Raw genomic sequence first — 16,328 nt, 5'->3', positions numbered from 1 at the left:
ATGAGAGTATAGCAGTAAAATAAATTCCTAGAGATGGAATTGTTAAATATTGTCTAGTAGCAGCCTTACTGCAATGTAGACCTTATTCAGAATGTATTCTATAAATTAGTTGTTATTGGAATTTTAACTTCATTACTCTTCTAAAAATTATGTACTATTTTTCTAATGTAAGATAAAGAAATTGAGGTTGGGATAGTCGATGAACTGCCTAATATCACACAATTAGTGGTTAGATACTATGAAGTCAAGCATTTCCCAACACTCTCTCTTTCTCTTAAAGATGTGGAAGAATGTGTCTTTTGAAGCCTTTCATTGTGCAACTCTTGACAAAGCAGAAGGTTGTTCAAGGACTATCCTTGAGATTCACTGACATTTTACTACATCAAAGAAGATTCTATTTGTCTCTGTCCTTGGGTGTTCAGAAGTGAACATGAGTGCTTGTGAGTGTGTGTGTGTGTGTGTGTGTGAGAGAGAGTGTGGTGATCTAATGCTAAATACAATAAGGGAAACTTGTGGAGATTTGTTGTGGAAACTCATCTCTGCCTCCTCATCTGTAAAATCACAGGTTGAACCAGATTCTCTCTAAGATACAGAAATATGGGGTCAGTTAGTAGAATGGGGTGCAATCTTTCCTAAATTTAAGCACTGGATGAAGTATCTTAAAGTTTTTTTTTTAATGCTTTTTTTGTTCAACCTGTAAAGTATGATGTTTCTCTCTTTCTTGGTAATGCATTATAATTCTTTTTCAGAGAATCATATAATTTCCTAGTAGTTGATATACTAAGTGGATAAACAACTGAGAGGGTGTAGTTAGAGAGAAGGTGGTAGGTATTTGGCTGCCTTCAATTGTCTGGGCATCATGGCATGCCTCAAATGATGTTCAGTAAATGATATGCATTCACGGTAGTGACATTTAATTTGTCGTGGCATATGGGCTTTAAAAAAATACTGATAATTGTGTGATTGGTTCTCTTATATGTTCCAAGAGTTACAAATTGAGTTGTGCAAAGTACAGCTGTGCTTCCACAGATTTGACAAATACTGCTTCCACTTTGTCCTTCATCCAATTTTTCACTACAAATTAGGATTTAAAGAATAAATACTTGGGCTGGGGTTGTGACTTAGCAGTAGAGCACTTGCCTAGCATGTGCAAAGCACTGGGTTTGATCTTCAGCACCACATAAAAATAAATAAATAAAATAAAAGTATTGTGTGCAACTACAACTAAAAAAATATACATTTATAAAAAATAAATACTTGTTTGGGAAGAAAAATTAAAGTAAAGGTCAGAATGATTCTCTTTTGCTTGGTCTTCCTAATTTTGGAACTCTGTTAGGAGCACTCACAGAAAAATATTTGATAGCTAATAATTTTATATTCCCCATTCAATAATGTAAAATGAAATAGCTGTGTGCATTTTTAAAGTTAATACTGTAATTTTTTGATAGTAGATCATATTGTTATATTTTAAAAATTATTTTAATTATATATATTTATGGGGTTCAATGTGATAATTTGATACATGTACTTAATGTATAATGATTAGGGTAGTTTGTATTTCCATCTTCTTGAAAATTTACATCTTTTAAAAAAATATATTTTGTACATAAAAGGATTGTATTTTATATCAGAAAAAATAATTAGTAAAAAACAGCATCTAGTCTATTTGACTTATGAGACATTCTGCATACCTACTGTGTATGCAGGTTTATTTTTTCCTTTTACTTAATTTCCTTATGTGTCCTTGGACTCTCCATAACTTCAGGTCACTGAAGAAATTATAGGTGGAGACAATAAAAGTCTAGGAGTCAAGTAAATAAAATCCCAACACACCCAGAAACCCAAATTAAAGATGAAATATAAAAAATAAAAGAAAATATTTTTATTTTTTCCCTTTGGCCATTTTCTTCCTCTTTTTTCATCCCTCTCATTATTTTAATTTTTTTTTTACTTTAAGTTCAACAAGATATTTTTCTTTGGTATCTTTCCTTATGCCAATCTGCCTGTAGAAGGAATGGAAGGAAAAAGAAAGGAAGGAAGAAAAGAAAGAAAAAGTTAAAAGAGTTACTTCTCCACTCTGCTCTATAGACATTCATATTTTTGAGAAGTTTCTCTCTTAAAAGTATTTCACATGCACAAAGAAAAATGAATAATTTGAGCTGACCACTGCCTTTCCCTCTCTGACTCTAGGATTCTTTGTGGAAATCTTAGTCTTTAAGAAAATTCTGTAAGTTCTAAAGCCAAGGAAAAGAAAAATCTGAAAAGAAGAAAAGCGCTGCAGGACAGGGCTCAACAGCAGAATGAGGAGGACAGAAGAAAGAACCAGGAACTTGAAGATTATTAAAAAAAAAAAAAAAGAAGAAAAGTTACCCAATCTGAACTTCAGAGAGGAAATCATTGGGGGAAAAAGGTGTAAAATCCTCGGGCATATTATAAATGATGGTGGGATATGATGATCATTATTATCCAAAGTACATGTATGAAGACACGAATTGGTGTGAATATTCTTTGTATACAACCAAAGATATGAAGAATTGTGCTCTATATGTGTGATAAGAACTGCAATGCGTTCCGCTGTCATATATAAATTAAAAAAAAGAAGAAGAAGAAGAAGAAAATGCAACAAAAGAGGTCACCTTCATGTTGCCACAATTCCTGAGAAAAAAGTATGTGGGCCTGGAAAAGTATCACATAAAATAATGACTGAAAATTCCCTGAATTTGGTAAAAAATATAAACCTAAAGTTTCATGAAACTGAGCACATTCTAAACAGGGTAAACCAAAGAAATCTTGGCTGGAAAGGAACACCAAAAGATGCCAGCAAGGGGATTTTATTCATTTCAAAATTTTGCCTGGCATGGGCTCTTCTAAGTTGTAAGGAAGCTTCCTTTCCTGTTTTTCTGTTATCATCACTTGTATCCCCTACTCTCTGTATAAAAATTCCAAAGCACTCTACATTAAATTATGTTATAGGCTAAATAGGTTATTATGGAGAAACTTGGGCCTAGTTGTTATGAAAACATTACTTTTTTTTTCCTTTTCCTTTTGCCTAAGTAACTATTGAGTTTGAGTGAACTACACCTTGTCTTTTGGATGAGTTTCTTGATGGTTGGGCATGGGATAGCTTTGTGTTCTGTTGAGGTTGATGCTTAGGATTAATGTTCAGAGACTGTCCCCCCCAATAGAGTTTATAAGTAAACAGTGAGGAGCTATTTTAGTTAATAGATTAATGTGAACATTTGGAGAAATATCCTCTTCACATACAGATTCAATAGCTACAGGGGTCTATATTAAAGGGAAAATCAAATCTTGGTCTTGGGATACAGGGTTTTGTGTGTGTGTTTCTCTGTTTCTTCGTACAAATGTAAGAAGAAACAGAGAAACACACACACACACACACACACAGAAGCACATGCATACACACTCACCCATGTACATGCTCACACACCTAATGAAATCATTATTTTCTTAAAAATCACATTGCCCAGAAATAACTTTTATTTTGTACAAAGTATACAGCAGTATCCCTTTGTACCTTCTTTTCTCCCTTTCTTCCTCCCTCTCCCTCCCTCCCTCTCTTTCTATTTTTTTCTTATCTTTCTCTCTGGAGTCTCCTTTCTGCCCCCTCCCCACATCCCTCCCCTCTCAGTCCTTGCATCTGTCTTTCCTTCTCCTCCCACCCCCTTTTCCCCCCTTTCTTCCAAGAGAAAACAAGAGACAACTTTACTTCTAAATTGCTGCTTGAGATCCTGGACCCAGAGTGCTTTTTTTTTTTTTTTTTTTTTTTTTTTTTTTTGTGCTGCTTAGCAAGTTCCTTCTTTGGCATAATCAGCTAAAAATGGACAGTGGGTACATCATATAGTATGCCTATTTTTTTTTTTAGATTCACTTAATTTTCAGTTACCATTTTTAATTACCATCCATTATTATTATTTGTCTATTATTATATTTTTTATGAAATACCTTAAATAAGTTTGTTTTTTCTGAAATAGTTTTCATGTAACTGAAGATTCTATGTAATCCATGTGATTATTTCTTTCCTATTTTAATCTGGTTACCCTGCTTGAATTACAGTGCTAGAGTAAAGTAAGAAAAAAGTAGAATATAAATATTCTGCTCTTTTTGATCTTTCTCTGCATCTTTTAACAAAATACATTCTTTTTAGTGTGTTAGATTAGTATGAAAGTCACTAAATGAATTTCTTTAGAACATAGACTATCCATTTGTCTTGCATAGCTGAGATGACCAAATGTATAATGAGTTAGTTCCATGTACTTTAAATATGAGAACATTTCAGGCTGGGGATATAGCTCAGTTGGTTGAGTGCTTGCATTGCATGTATAAGGACCCTGGGTTCGATTCCCAGCACCAAAAAAAAAAAAAAAAAAAAAGAGAGAGAGAACATTTCAAATTAAATAGAAGAGAGGTATTTCGTGAAAAATGGGTGTGTGCAATTTTGGTTTCTCTCAGCATAAAACCAACCCTAGAGAAGAAGTCTCAGGGTGTACCTTGCATTTACACTAATTAACTCCTTAGGCACCAGTGCCCTGTTGGCTTTGGATCAAGTTTGTGATTTAGAAAAAGAACAGGTTATGCAGTGATTATGCAGGAAATTAGATATCATCATCAGAGAGGGTTGGTCTTGTTTTGAACTAAATTATTTAGAGATGAATTATCTATGTTATTCCTTAGCATATTGTCTTTGTGTTTTGGGGCACTCAGGCCCCAACATTGAGGAAGTGATTGACAAGATAACACAGGTTTTTTAAATGTGTGTGTGCATATTTGGGTCAGGCAACTATTTTTGTATATTTTGAACATGTTCACTGAATTCACAGTGAACAATCACTAAAGATACAGTACAATTGAAGATAGTTGACAGTGTTCGATTCCCATTAACGTAACAAAATTTGAGATAATAAATTTATAAAGAGAAAAGGTTTAGTTTGTCTCAGAGTTTTCCTTTCGTTGTCATGGTTAGCTCCACTGTGTTTATGTTTGTGGCAAGGCAGCATGTTATGACAAGAGCATGTGGCAGAGTAAAATACTTCTCACTTCATGGCCCGGACGTTAAAGAGAAAGGAACAGGAGAATCTGGGTTCCCACTGTTCTCATCAAGGGCATACCTCAATGACCAGAAGACCTCTCACCAGCCCTCACTGCTCAATGGTGCTAAGCTAGGCACCCATTGAGCCTTTAATACACGGGCCTCAAGATATTGCACATCCAACCTATACCATTGACTTTTTTTTTTTTTTTAAACTTCATGAATGCTTCCATGGGAGACTATGGTAAGGGTAAGACTAAGAATATGGAAGTGCTGAGAGAAGAATAAAGACTATGGTGAATTATCACATCACATATTACTGTTCCTACTAAAAAGATATTCATGTAAAATTACATCCTAAGACATAATATTTTAAGTGCCTCTAATATTAATATTCTGATAACATTTTTGATATGAACCTTTCAAGGGAAAATTATGTCAATGGCATTCTAATGCTTGTCCAAGTGGGAGAAATGGATTAAAAATTTCAACCCCTGTCCATTGTAGAAGGTTCTGTACATACTGTGTTATGCATACGGAAGTGTGGATTTGGTTTTGCTTATTGATGTGAACTGTAAGATCTCTAGTAGGCATTTTTCTTTCCTCATGCCAGTTTACTCATAACAATTTTTCCACCCAAACTCCACCTATTGAGATGTCATGCCATGACTATGCTTTATAAATATGATCTGAGAGCTTCCCAAGTCAGATGGAGTGGAAAACAAGTGAAATTGTGACTCATTAAAGAATCCACTCATTGAGGGTACTTTTCCTATCCAGAGTCTTGGATTTGAAATGTTGAAATAAGTTCTGCTGAACTCCTGTTCTTTTGTTGTCATGGGTCTGACATGGTGGTCCCTAGCAGTAGCTGCTGAAGTAGCAGGTGCAGGTCTGTGGCTCTGCTCACTTCATATCTCCCGACCATGGAGGTCATTGCTCCCTTTCTAATTTTTACCTTCTCCTGCTGCTGTAGGGTGTTTTTTTTTTTTGTTTGGTTTCCAAAAATTTAAGGCATTCTTTCCTTTGGGACCTTTCCTTTGGGACCCCCTTGAGCTAGAAGCATAGTCAGAACTGTGACTAATAGCGTCTTGACTGGAAGGTGCATCAAACAAAATCAGATATATCTTTTTCTTCCTTTCATAGGATTGGTTGTTCATTTGGTCGTTCTAAATGTAACATGTGATTGTTTGTTCCACTATAATATGCAGTAGATGAAATGGTGAAAATGGAAGTATACTTGAAATAGCATTAGCTTTTTAGTTTTAAATAATAATGAAATTTGTTTATTAGTCAGTAGCATTTGAAAAGACATGGATTGCTCAAAGATGTTTTGCTTTTGTCAACTGCCTGATAAAAGATACAAAATTTAAAAAAGTGAGAATACATATATCTTTTGGAATGAAATAAAGCAAAAGAATTAGAAAAAACTGAATGCAATTAAGTTGATTAAAATATTGTGTCATACTCTTGTAAGTTAAAATCATTTGCTCAAAGAAAGAAGGTTCTACTCTATATTTAATGAATATTTATTGAAATATGATGTTCCACTTGATAAGAGTATCTCTTAACCATGCTCAACATTTTAAAACTTCAATGATGGCAGAATTACTTTCCTGTAGAAACCAAGAAGGAAGGGGAGCTGTAATTGTCCAGTCAAAGTTGAAATCAGTTCAGCAGTTGTCCTTCATGTTTATCCAGTTGCAAGTAATATCAAGAAGTTAGATGTTTGATGAAGGGGATATGATTTCTTATCTATGAAATGCTGTCCTCATTTGGTCCTTTGGGAATCATAGCTGTCAAAAAGAGAGAAAAAAAGCCAAGGTGAAAAAAGGAAATCCTGATCCAAGGAAGACAATAGAAATGTCTACCCAATCTAGCTTTTAAAGAAAAGACTTTATAAGGATTGATTAAAAAACATAAGCATGGCATCCTTTCTAGTAAGCTACATTTAGTTAAATACATTGCTGTTGTGATCACCAGGCATTTCATAGTCAGCAAGTCTGCACTGGTCACTCCTTATGAGGGCAGTGTCTGAGAGCTTTGGGGTGGTGGCACTGTATGGAAAAGCTGTTGGTTCTTTCTCTGAGGCTCCAATCTACAGATCGTGCTCCTGCTGGTAGCTCTGGAGAGTGTTCAACCTCGTTAAGTTTCTGTTCTCCTAGTATACCTTTCAGTGTGTTCCCACATAGGCAGAATATTTTACTTTATGGTTTTATGTTTGCAAACTGATGTTATATTGACAATGGTAGAAAAAAATGTGTGAAAGTTTTATATAAGCCGTTAGCTCATTTTAGTTTCACAATTAGCCATAATTAAATGTACTTTGTACCAGCTATAATTAATGTTTTATGACCTAGAACAAGCAGAGTTTAAACACGCAATTTAAAAAACAGATTCAATATTTGAATCCATTTAGAAAGTGGAGGTTTACTTAATTGTTTGTGGATAACTATGTCTTTTTTAATTTAAAAATTTTATTAATGATATAAAAGATCACCTAGGCTAATATCTATTTATCTGGAGGACTTCTTGGCAACTGATTATAAATGCAATTTAACCAACAGTTAAACAACGTAGGTAAATTAGACTCATACTTCTAAGGGTGCTTCTTTTAATCATCATCCAATTCATAATTTAAAGAGTTTCCAGTTTTATTTTAATTCTTTGCTGCAGTTTGAGGCTAAACTCTGCTGGCAGTGCTGGTTAAGCTTTTTAACTGACCTTGGTTTGGTGTAAATAGCAACCCATTGTTTATCTTGGAAGTGTGTATGCACATGAGTGTGGGAGCTCGTGTGTGTGTGTGTGTGTGTGTGTGTGTGTGTGTGTGTATAAGAGAAAAAAGAGATAGACATGAAACCGTTCCTATCAGTTGCCTTTTGAATAGCACTTTATTTTAGCGTTAGCACTGACAGAGCAAATACACCAAACAATGCCAAAGAAGGAAGAAATACCTACCTATGTTACAAACAGTATTCCAGTAACTCAATTATTGAGCAGTCAAGAGAGAGTTTCTTCTTATCTCTGGGACTACTGGGGGCTTTAGTTATGTGTACTACTGCATGGTACAGGCTCTCCCCAACCTTGAAACTCTCCTGCCATTTGTCTCTAACTATATGAGCTATAAATGTTAGGCATGCTTTCAAAAGACTCCCATCAGATCATTTCTCCTTTGAGTAGGTACACCCCTCCAATAAATTTACAAATTGAATGAAGACCCTCAAAGAACTAGATCCTTCTAATGGGTGAGAGAAAAATGAGAACAACCCTAACCTGTGGCATATTTTTTAGCTTATGTGCAAACCCTGTTTAGGGTAATGAGGCAGTAATTTAATGAAAAAGTTAACACAGCTCCAGTGCACTTTTTTTTTCTAGGGATTCTCTGTTAGCACGCCGTTGGGCAAATGATCAAGCATAAAGGTATTTTATTCGTTGACTTTAAGAGAGTACTCTAAGGAATAAATGTGATAGGGTTAACTATTCCCATCCTGTGGTCAATTTCCATGAACTGACTTTTTTTTTTTTTAAAAATCAATGCTTAATACAGAAGTGAATTCTATATCAGCCTCATAACTGGGAAAAACTTCCAGAGGAGATGAAAATTAAAGCACAGGACATAAACCTTATTGGTAGAGAAAACATATTGGACCTATGAGGTTAAAAATAACTTCACAGGGCATGAGGTTGGGAATGAATGGATGAACAAAAATCTCTCTGAAAGTGTTTGAAGGATTATATAAGAAGAATGGAACCCAGCTGCTCTGTACTTTATGAAGGCCAGACAAGAAGGAATGGACTGAACTTGAAGCAATTGAAGCAAGAATTGACAAAGGAGGTCCTTAAGTACTGGAAACACTTATGAAAGGAGGTCCTGTGCTTGCCTCTCCACGCACACATACATACCCAGCTGTTCATCTCGGGGATGAAGACCAGAATGCAAAGACTCTGAGGCCCTTCACAGTTCTATGGAACTTTGAAAACTAATTGAACTAGCTATGTGAATCCATGAATCAAAAATCCTGATAAATGATGCTGCCTTTTCCAAACCCAAGTTCTTAATGTTCTTTCAGAATGTAAAGATTTGCATGGTTTTAGTGGAAAGACAATCTTCAGAAACTTGTTCCTTCTTCCTATTGTGAGCCATTTGGTGTATCTGCTCATTTATTCATTTTCTTTAAAATTGTCTACAAAGTGGCTTTTACCTGAGAATATTTGACCAACTTCAGTGGAAAAAAAGTCACCTGCAAATATGTATTAAATACATATATATATATTTTTTTATGAATCCAGATTATTTCCCTCTTTTGTATACAGCCTTAGCTCTTAGTTTCTGTTACTGTAGGTAAGACTGAAAAGAAATGGATGAGCACTTAGGATTATATCACATAGAACATTTTGTATTTTAAGTTGTTAACATTTTAAAGCATTGCCTGTTTTACCAAACTGACATTGAAAACAAGATTTTACATGGTAGATAGTAATTAGGGCTTTTTCCTGAGTTAGAATTAAGCTGCCTTCAGTTTTTTTCATTGCAATGAACAGTTTTTATGATAGAAACTTAGAGTTCCTGAGCCAAAGGGTAGAAACAGGTTTAATGTTGGTAGATTGACATCGAGAAATTGATTCAAGATTATACCACTGTTTGTTTCATTGTACCTTCACCTGCATTGACTGTTAATAGGACTAGACATAAACTGAACACTTTGGAATACTATTAAATCCTTTCTGTTGAGGATTGAACATGGCGATGGGCACGGAGAGATCAAGTCTCTGACCTCTTCAGCTGCGCGGGCATAGGGAGTCGTAAACTGTCTAAATGCTGTTTGCCCAGGATCACTGGGCAATGCTGAGCTGACGTGGATCTGGTGCGAACAGTCTGAGTCTCTCAGAACGCACACCGAGCCCGGATCGGCTGAATTCAAGCTTCCGTTCGCCTGCTTCTTGCAGACAAACTGCTGTGACTCGGCACTAAATGATCCCTCTGAAACAATTGGTCGGCTCTTCTGAACCCACAGAGGTAAATGCCAACCGAGCCTTCATAGGCAGTGGCCACAGGATTGAAATGGGGCTTGGGAGAGACAGTCAGGACCCACCTGTTGCATTGGTGGGGACCATTTGCATGGGATAACACCATGTCAGATAACTGACGTCACCAGAATGTGGCGGAGGAGATAACTTCATTTAAACCAGTGGCGACAGGTGTGTAACCCCCTAGCCTTCCCTCTCCACACAGCGGGGAAACATTAAGGGCCCCTCCAAGCTCTCCTGTGAGTGCGATAGCCAGACCGAGGGAATCAGGAGTGGTGCGGAACTCCCGGCTACCGCTCCCACCAGTGCTGACAACTGAGGTCTCTTGCACCAGCTACCGGGGGCATGGCTACCTGAGGGCAAGCAAAATTTGCTGAGGGTTCTCAGCCCCAAGCTCTACAAACTTAGGGTCTGAGGGAATGGCAAACAGGGAGAGTATGCCCAGGTGTTCATGAAAACAGGGCTCCCAGGAGCAACAGACCAGGCGTGTAGACAGTATTGTGGTGAGGGTCACTAGTGAGCGGGGCCTGACTTGAGGAAAAGTGGGGAAGTGACTAGACACAAGAGAAGGCCCTAGGCACTCAGGATTGGAGACTCGCCCAGTCTGGGAGGAGGAGCTGCTGCACAGATTGGTTCCCGCATATTGAGAGGAGATGCTTGGCCCGGTGGGCACAGCTCCACCTACTGGAAGAGAAGTTAATCAAACTCTAAGACTGCATTTATTAATTTTTTTTAAATTTTTTTTTATTTTCATTTTTTTGCTGTTGTTTTTTTTAATTTTAACTTTAATTTTTTTATTTTTAAAAATTTTTTTCTTTTTTTCTTTTCTATTTTTTTCTTTTGTGTTTTCATTTCTTTTCAGTTTTCTTATTCCCCCTTCCTTGAATTCTGCCTGCTTACTCTCATTCTCTTTAGTGACTTCTTCCCTTCTAATACCTTTCCTCTCAAGCATCAAATAAATTTATAGGAGTAAACAGTAACTCAGCAGTCAAACAGAACAAGAAGTAACAGGAGCAGCATGAAAAAGCAAGGAAGAAAAGGAGTACAAACAATGCAGGACAGCCTAAATATTCAGGAGGACCTAGAGTCATCAGAAAAATGGTCAAATAAAGAATTCAAGGAATACCTTAGACAGATGAAATGGAACCTTAAAGAGGATATGAGACAGCAAATTCAAACAGTGAAAGAACACATTGAAAATGAATTACATAAACAGATAAAAGAAGAAGTTAAGCATCTTTATCAGGAGATAGAGATTATAAAAAAAATCAAACAATAATTCTAGAAGTGAAGGAAACTATAAACCAAATTAAAACCTCAAATGAGAGTATCACTCACAGAGTGGAGCAAGTAGAAGCCAGAATGTCGGATAATGAAGACAAAATATATCATCTTGAAAAGAGTCTAGCCAAGTCAGAAAGGCTGGTAAAAAATCACGGGAACAACATCTAAGAGATATGGGGTAACATAAAAAAAACCAAACTTAAGAGTCATCGGATTAGAGAAAGGTATAGAGATTCAAAGCAAGAGAATGAGTAATCTGCTGAATGAAATAATTACAGAAAACTTTCCAGAAATAAAAAAGAAAATGGATATACAAATTGTAGATGCATACAGGACACCGAGCATACAAAATCACAGTAGACCAATGCCAAGACACATTGTTATGAAGATATCCAATATACAGAACAAAGAGAAAATATTAAAAGCTACAAGAGAAAGGAGACAGATTACATTCAGGGGTAAATCAATAAGGTTAACAACAGATTTTTCATCACAGACGCTGAAAGTGAGAAGATCCTGGGACAACGTATTTCAAACACTGAAAGACAATGGATGCCAACCAAGAATTCTATATCCAGCAAAATTAAGCTTCAGGTATGACAATGAAATAAAAATCTTTCATGATAAATAAAAGTTAAAAGAATTTGTAGCCAGAAAACCAGCATTGCAAAGCATCTTGAGCAAAACACTACACAAGGAAGAAATGAAAAACAATAACCAAAACCATCAGTGGGAGGTGCCTCAGTAAAGACAGAGGGTGGGGGGAAAGATAATCATGGAGAAACAAACTAAATTTAAAAAAAATAAAAAATCAAACATGGCTGGAAATACAAACCATATATCTATAGTAACTCTAAACATTAATGGCTTAAACTCTCCAATAATGCGACATAGGCTGGTAACATGGATTAAAAAAACAAATACAACAATATGCTGCCTCCAGGAGACACATCTGATTGGAAAAGACATACACAGGCTGAAGGTGAAAGGTTGGGGAAAAATATACCACGCACACGGTCCTCGTAAGCAAGCAGGGGTGGCCATCCTTGTATGGAATAAAATCGACTTCAAGACTAAGTTAATCAAAAGGGATAAGGAAGGACATTATATACTGTTAAAAGGAACCATTCACCAACAAGACATAACAATTATCAATATTTATGCACCGAATAATGGTGCTGCAATGTCCATAAAACAAATTCTCCTCAAGTTCAAGAATCAAATAGACCACAACACAATAATTATGGGTGACTTCAACATACCTCTCTCACCATTGGACAGATCCTCCAAACAAAAGTTGAATAAAGAAACTATAGAACTCAATATCACAATCAATAACCTAGACTTAACTGCCATATATAGAATATATCAACCATCATTAAGTGGATATACATTTTTATCAGCAGCACATGGATCCTTCTCAAAAATAGACCATATATTATGCCATAGGGCAACCCGCAGTAAATATAAAGGGGTGGAGATAATGCAATGCATTTTATCTGATCATAGTGGAATGAAACTGGAAATCAATGATAAAAGAAGGAAGGAAAAATCCTACATCACATGGAAAATGAACAATATGTTACTGAATGATCAATGGGTTACAGAAGACATAAAGGAGGAAATCAAAAAATTCTTAGAGATAAATGAAAATACAGACACAACATATCGGAATCTATGGGACACAATGAAAGCAGTTTTAAGAGGGAAATTCATTGCCTGGTGGTCATTCCTCAAAAAAAGGAAAAACCAACAAATAAATGAGCTCACACTTCATCTCAAAGCCCTAGAAAAGGAAGAGCAAAACAACAGCAAATGTAGCAGAAGGCAAGAAATAATTAAAATCAGAGCGGAAATCAACGAAACTAAAACAAAAGAAACTATTGAAAAAATTAACAAAACTAAAAGTTGGTTCTTCGAAAAAATAAATAAGATTGACAGACCCTTAGCCATGCTTATGAAGAGAAGAAGAGAGAGAACTCAAATTATTAACATACGGGATGAAAAAGGCAATATCACAACAGATGCTACAGAAATACAGAAGACAATTAGAAATTATTTTGAAAACCTATATTCCAATAAAATAGAAGATAGTGAAGACATTGATGAATTTCTCAAGTCATATTATTTGCCCAGACTGAGTCAGGAGGATACACACAATTTGAACAGACCAATATCAATAGATGAAATAGAAGAAGCAATCAAAAGACTACCAACCAAGAAAATCCCAGGACCGGATGGGTATACTGAGGAGTTTTACAAAACCTTTAAAGAAGAATTAATAGCATTACTTTTCAAGTTATTTCAGGAAATAGAAAAAGAGGGAGCTCTTCCAAATTCATTCTATGAGGCCAACATCACCCTGATTCCGAAACCAGACAAAGACACCTTAAAGAAAGAAAACTATAGACCAATATCTCTAATGAACCTAGATGCAAAAATCCTCAATAAAATTCTGGCGAATCGGATACAAAAACACATCAAAAAAATTGTGCACCATGATCAAGTAGGATTCATCCCTGGGATGCAAGGATGGTTCAATATATGGAAATCAATAAAAGTTATTCACCACATCAATAGACTTAAAGATAAGAACCATCTGATCATCTAGATAGACACAGAAAAAGCATTCGACAAAATACAGCATCCCTTCATGTTCAAAACATTAGGAAAACTAGGGATAACAGGAACTTACCTCAACATTGTAAAAGCAATCTACGATAAGCCACAGGCCAGCATCATTCTGAATGGAGAAAAATTGAAGGCATTCCCTCTGAAATCTGGAACAAGACAGAGATGCCCTCTATCACCACTTCTATTCAATATAGTTCTTGAAACACTGGCCAGAGCAATTTGACAGACGAAAGAAATTAAAGGCATAAAAATAGGAAAAGAAGAACTTAAATTATCACTATTTGCGGAAGATATGATTCTATACCTAGAAGACTCAAAAGAGTCTACAAAAAACTACTAGAACTAATAAGTGAATTCAGCAACGTGGCAGGATATAAAATCAACACGCATAAATCAAAGGCATTCTGAATATCAGCGACAAAACTTCTGAAACGGAAATGAGGAAAAACACTCCATTCACAATATCCTCAAAAAAAAAAATACTTGGGAATCAACCTAACAAAAGAGGTGAAAGATTTATACAATGAAAACTACAGAACCCTAAAGAGAGAAATAGAAGAAGATCTTAGAAGATGGAAAAATATACCCTGTTCATGGATAGGCAGAACTAACATCATCAAAATGGCGATATTACCAAAAGTTCTCTCTAGGTTTAATGCAATGCCAATCAAAATCCCAATGGCATTTCTTGTAGAAATAGATAAAGTAATTTTAAAATTCATTTGGAAAAGTAAAAGACCCAGAATAGCAAAAGCAATTCTAAGCAGGAAGTGTGAATCAGGCGGTATAGCGATACCAGATTTCAAACTATATTACAGAGCAATAGTAACAAAAACAGCATGGTACTGGTACCAAAACAGGCGGGTGGACCAATGGTACAGAATAGAGGACACAGAGACTAATCCACAAAGTTACAACTATCTTATATTTGATAAAGTGGCTAAAAGCATGCAATGGAGGAAGGATAGCATCTTCAACAAATGGTGTTGGGAAAACTGGAAATCCATATGCAACAGAATCCCCTCCTCTCGCCATGCACAAAAGTTAACTCAAAATGGATCAAGGAGCTTGATATCAAATTAGAGACTCTGCATCTGATAGAAGAAAAAGTTGGCTCCGATCTATATATTGTGGGATCGGGCTCCAAATTCCTTAATAGGACACCCATAGCACAAGAGTTAACAAGAATCAACAAATGGGACTTACTTAAACTAAAAAGTTTTTTCTCAGCAAGAGAAACAATAAGAGAGGTAAATAGGGAGCCTACATCATGGGAACAAATTTTTACTCCTCACACTTCAGATAGAGCCCTAATATCCAGAGTATACAAAGAACTCCAAAAATTAGACAATAAGTTAACAAATAATCCAATCAACAAATGGGCCAAGGACCTGAACAGACACTTCTCAGAGGAGGACATATAATCAATCAACAAGTACATGAAAAAATGCTCACCATCTCTAGCAGTCAGAGAAATGCAAATCAAAACCATCCTAAGATATCATCTCACTCTAGTAAGATTGGCAGCCATTATGAAGTCAAACAACAACAAGTGTTGGTGAGGATGTGGGGAAAAGGGTACTCTTGTACATTGCTGGTGGGACTGCAAATTGGTGTGGCCAATTTGGAAAGCAGTATGGAGATTCCTGGGAAAGCTGGGAATGGAACCACCATTTGACCCAGCTATTGCCCTTCTCGGACTATTCCCTGAAGACCTTAAAAGAGCGTACTACAGGGATACTGCTACATCGATGTTCATAGCAGCACAATTCACAATAGCTAGACTGTGGAACCAACCCAGATGCCCTTCAATAGATGAATGGATAAAAATCTGGCATTTATACACCACGGAATATTACGCAGCACTAAAAATTGACAAAATAATGGAATTTGCAGGGAAATGGATGGCACTAGAGCAGATTATGCTAAGTGAAGCTAGCCAATCCCTAAAAAACAAATGCCAAATGTCTTTTTTTTAATATAATGAGAGCAACTAAGAACAGAGCAGGGAGGAAGATCAGGAGGAAAAGATTAACATTAAACAGAGACATGAGGTGGGAGGGAAAGGGAGAGAAAAGGGAAATTGCATGGAAATGGAAGGAGATCCTCATTGTTATACAAAATTACATATAAGAGGTTGTGAGGGGAATGGGAAAATAAACAAGGAGAGAAATGAATTACAGTAGATGGGGTAGAGAGAGAAGATGGGAGGGGAGGGGAGTGGGGATAGTAGAGGATAGGAAAGGTAGCAGAATACAACAGTCACTAGTAGGGCATTATGTAAAAATGTGGATGTGTAACCAATGTGATTCTGCAATCTGTATTTGGGGTAAAAATG

This window comes from Ictidomys tridecemlineatus, chromosome 7 (genome assembly GCF_052094955.1).
Source record: "Ictidomys tridecemlineatus isolate mIctTri1 chromosome 7, mIctTri1.hap1, whole genome shotgun sequence".
NCBI lineage: Eukaryota > Metazoa > Chordata > Mammalia > Rodentia > Sciuridae > Ictidomys > Ictidomys tridecemlineatus.
The sequence above is the reverse complement of the archived record's forward strand: the minus strand, read 5'-3'. Positions refer to the sequence as shown.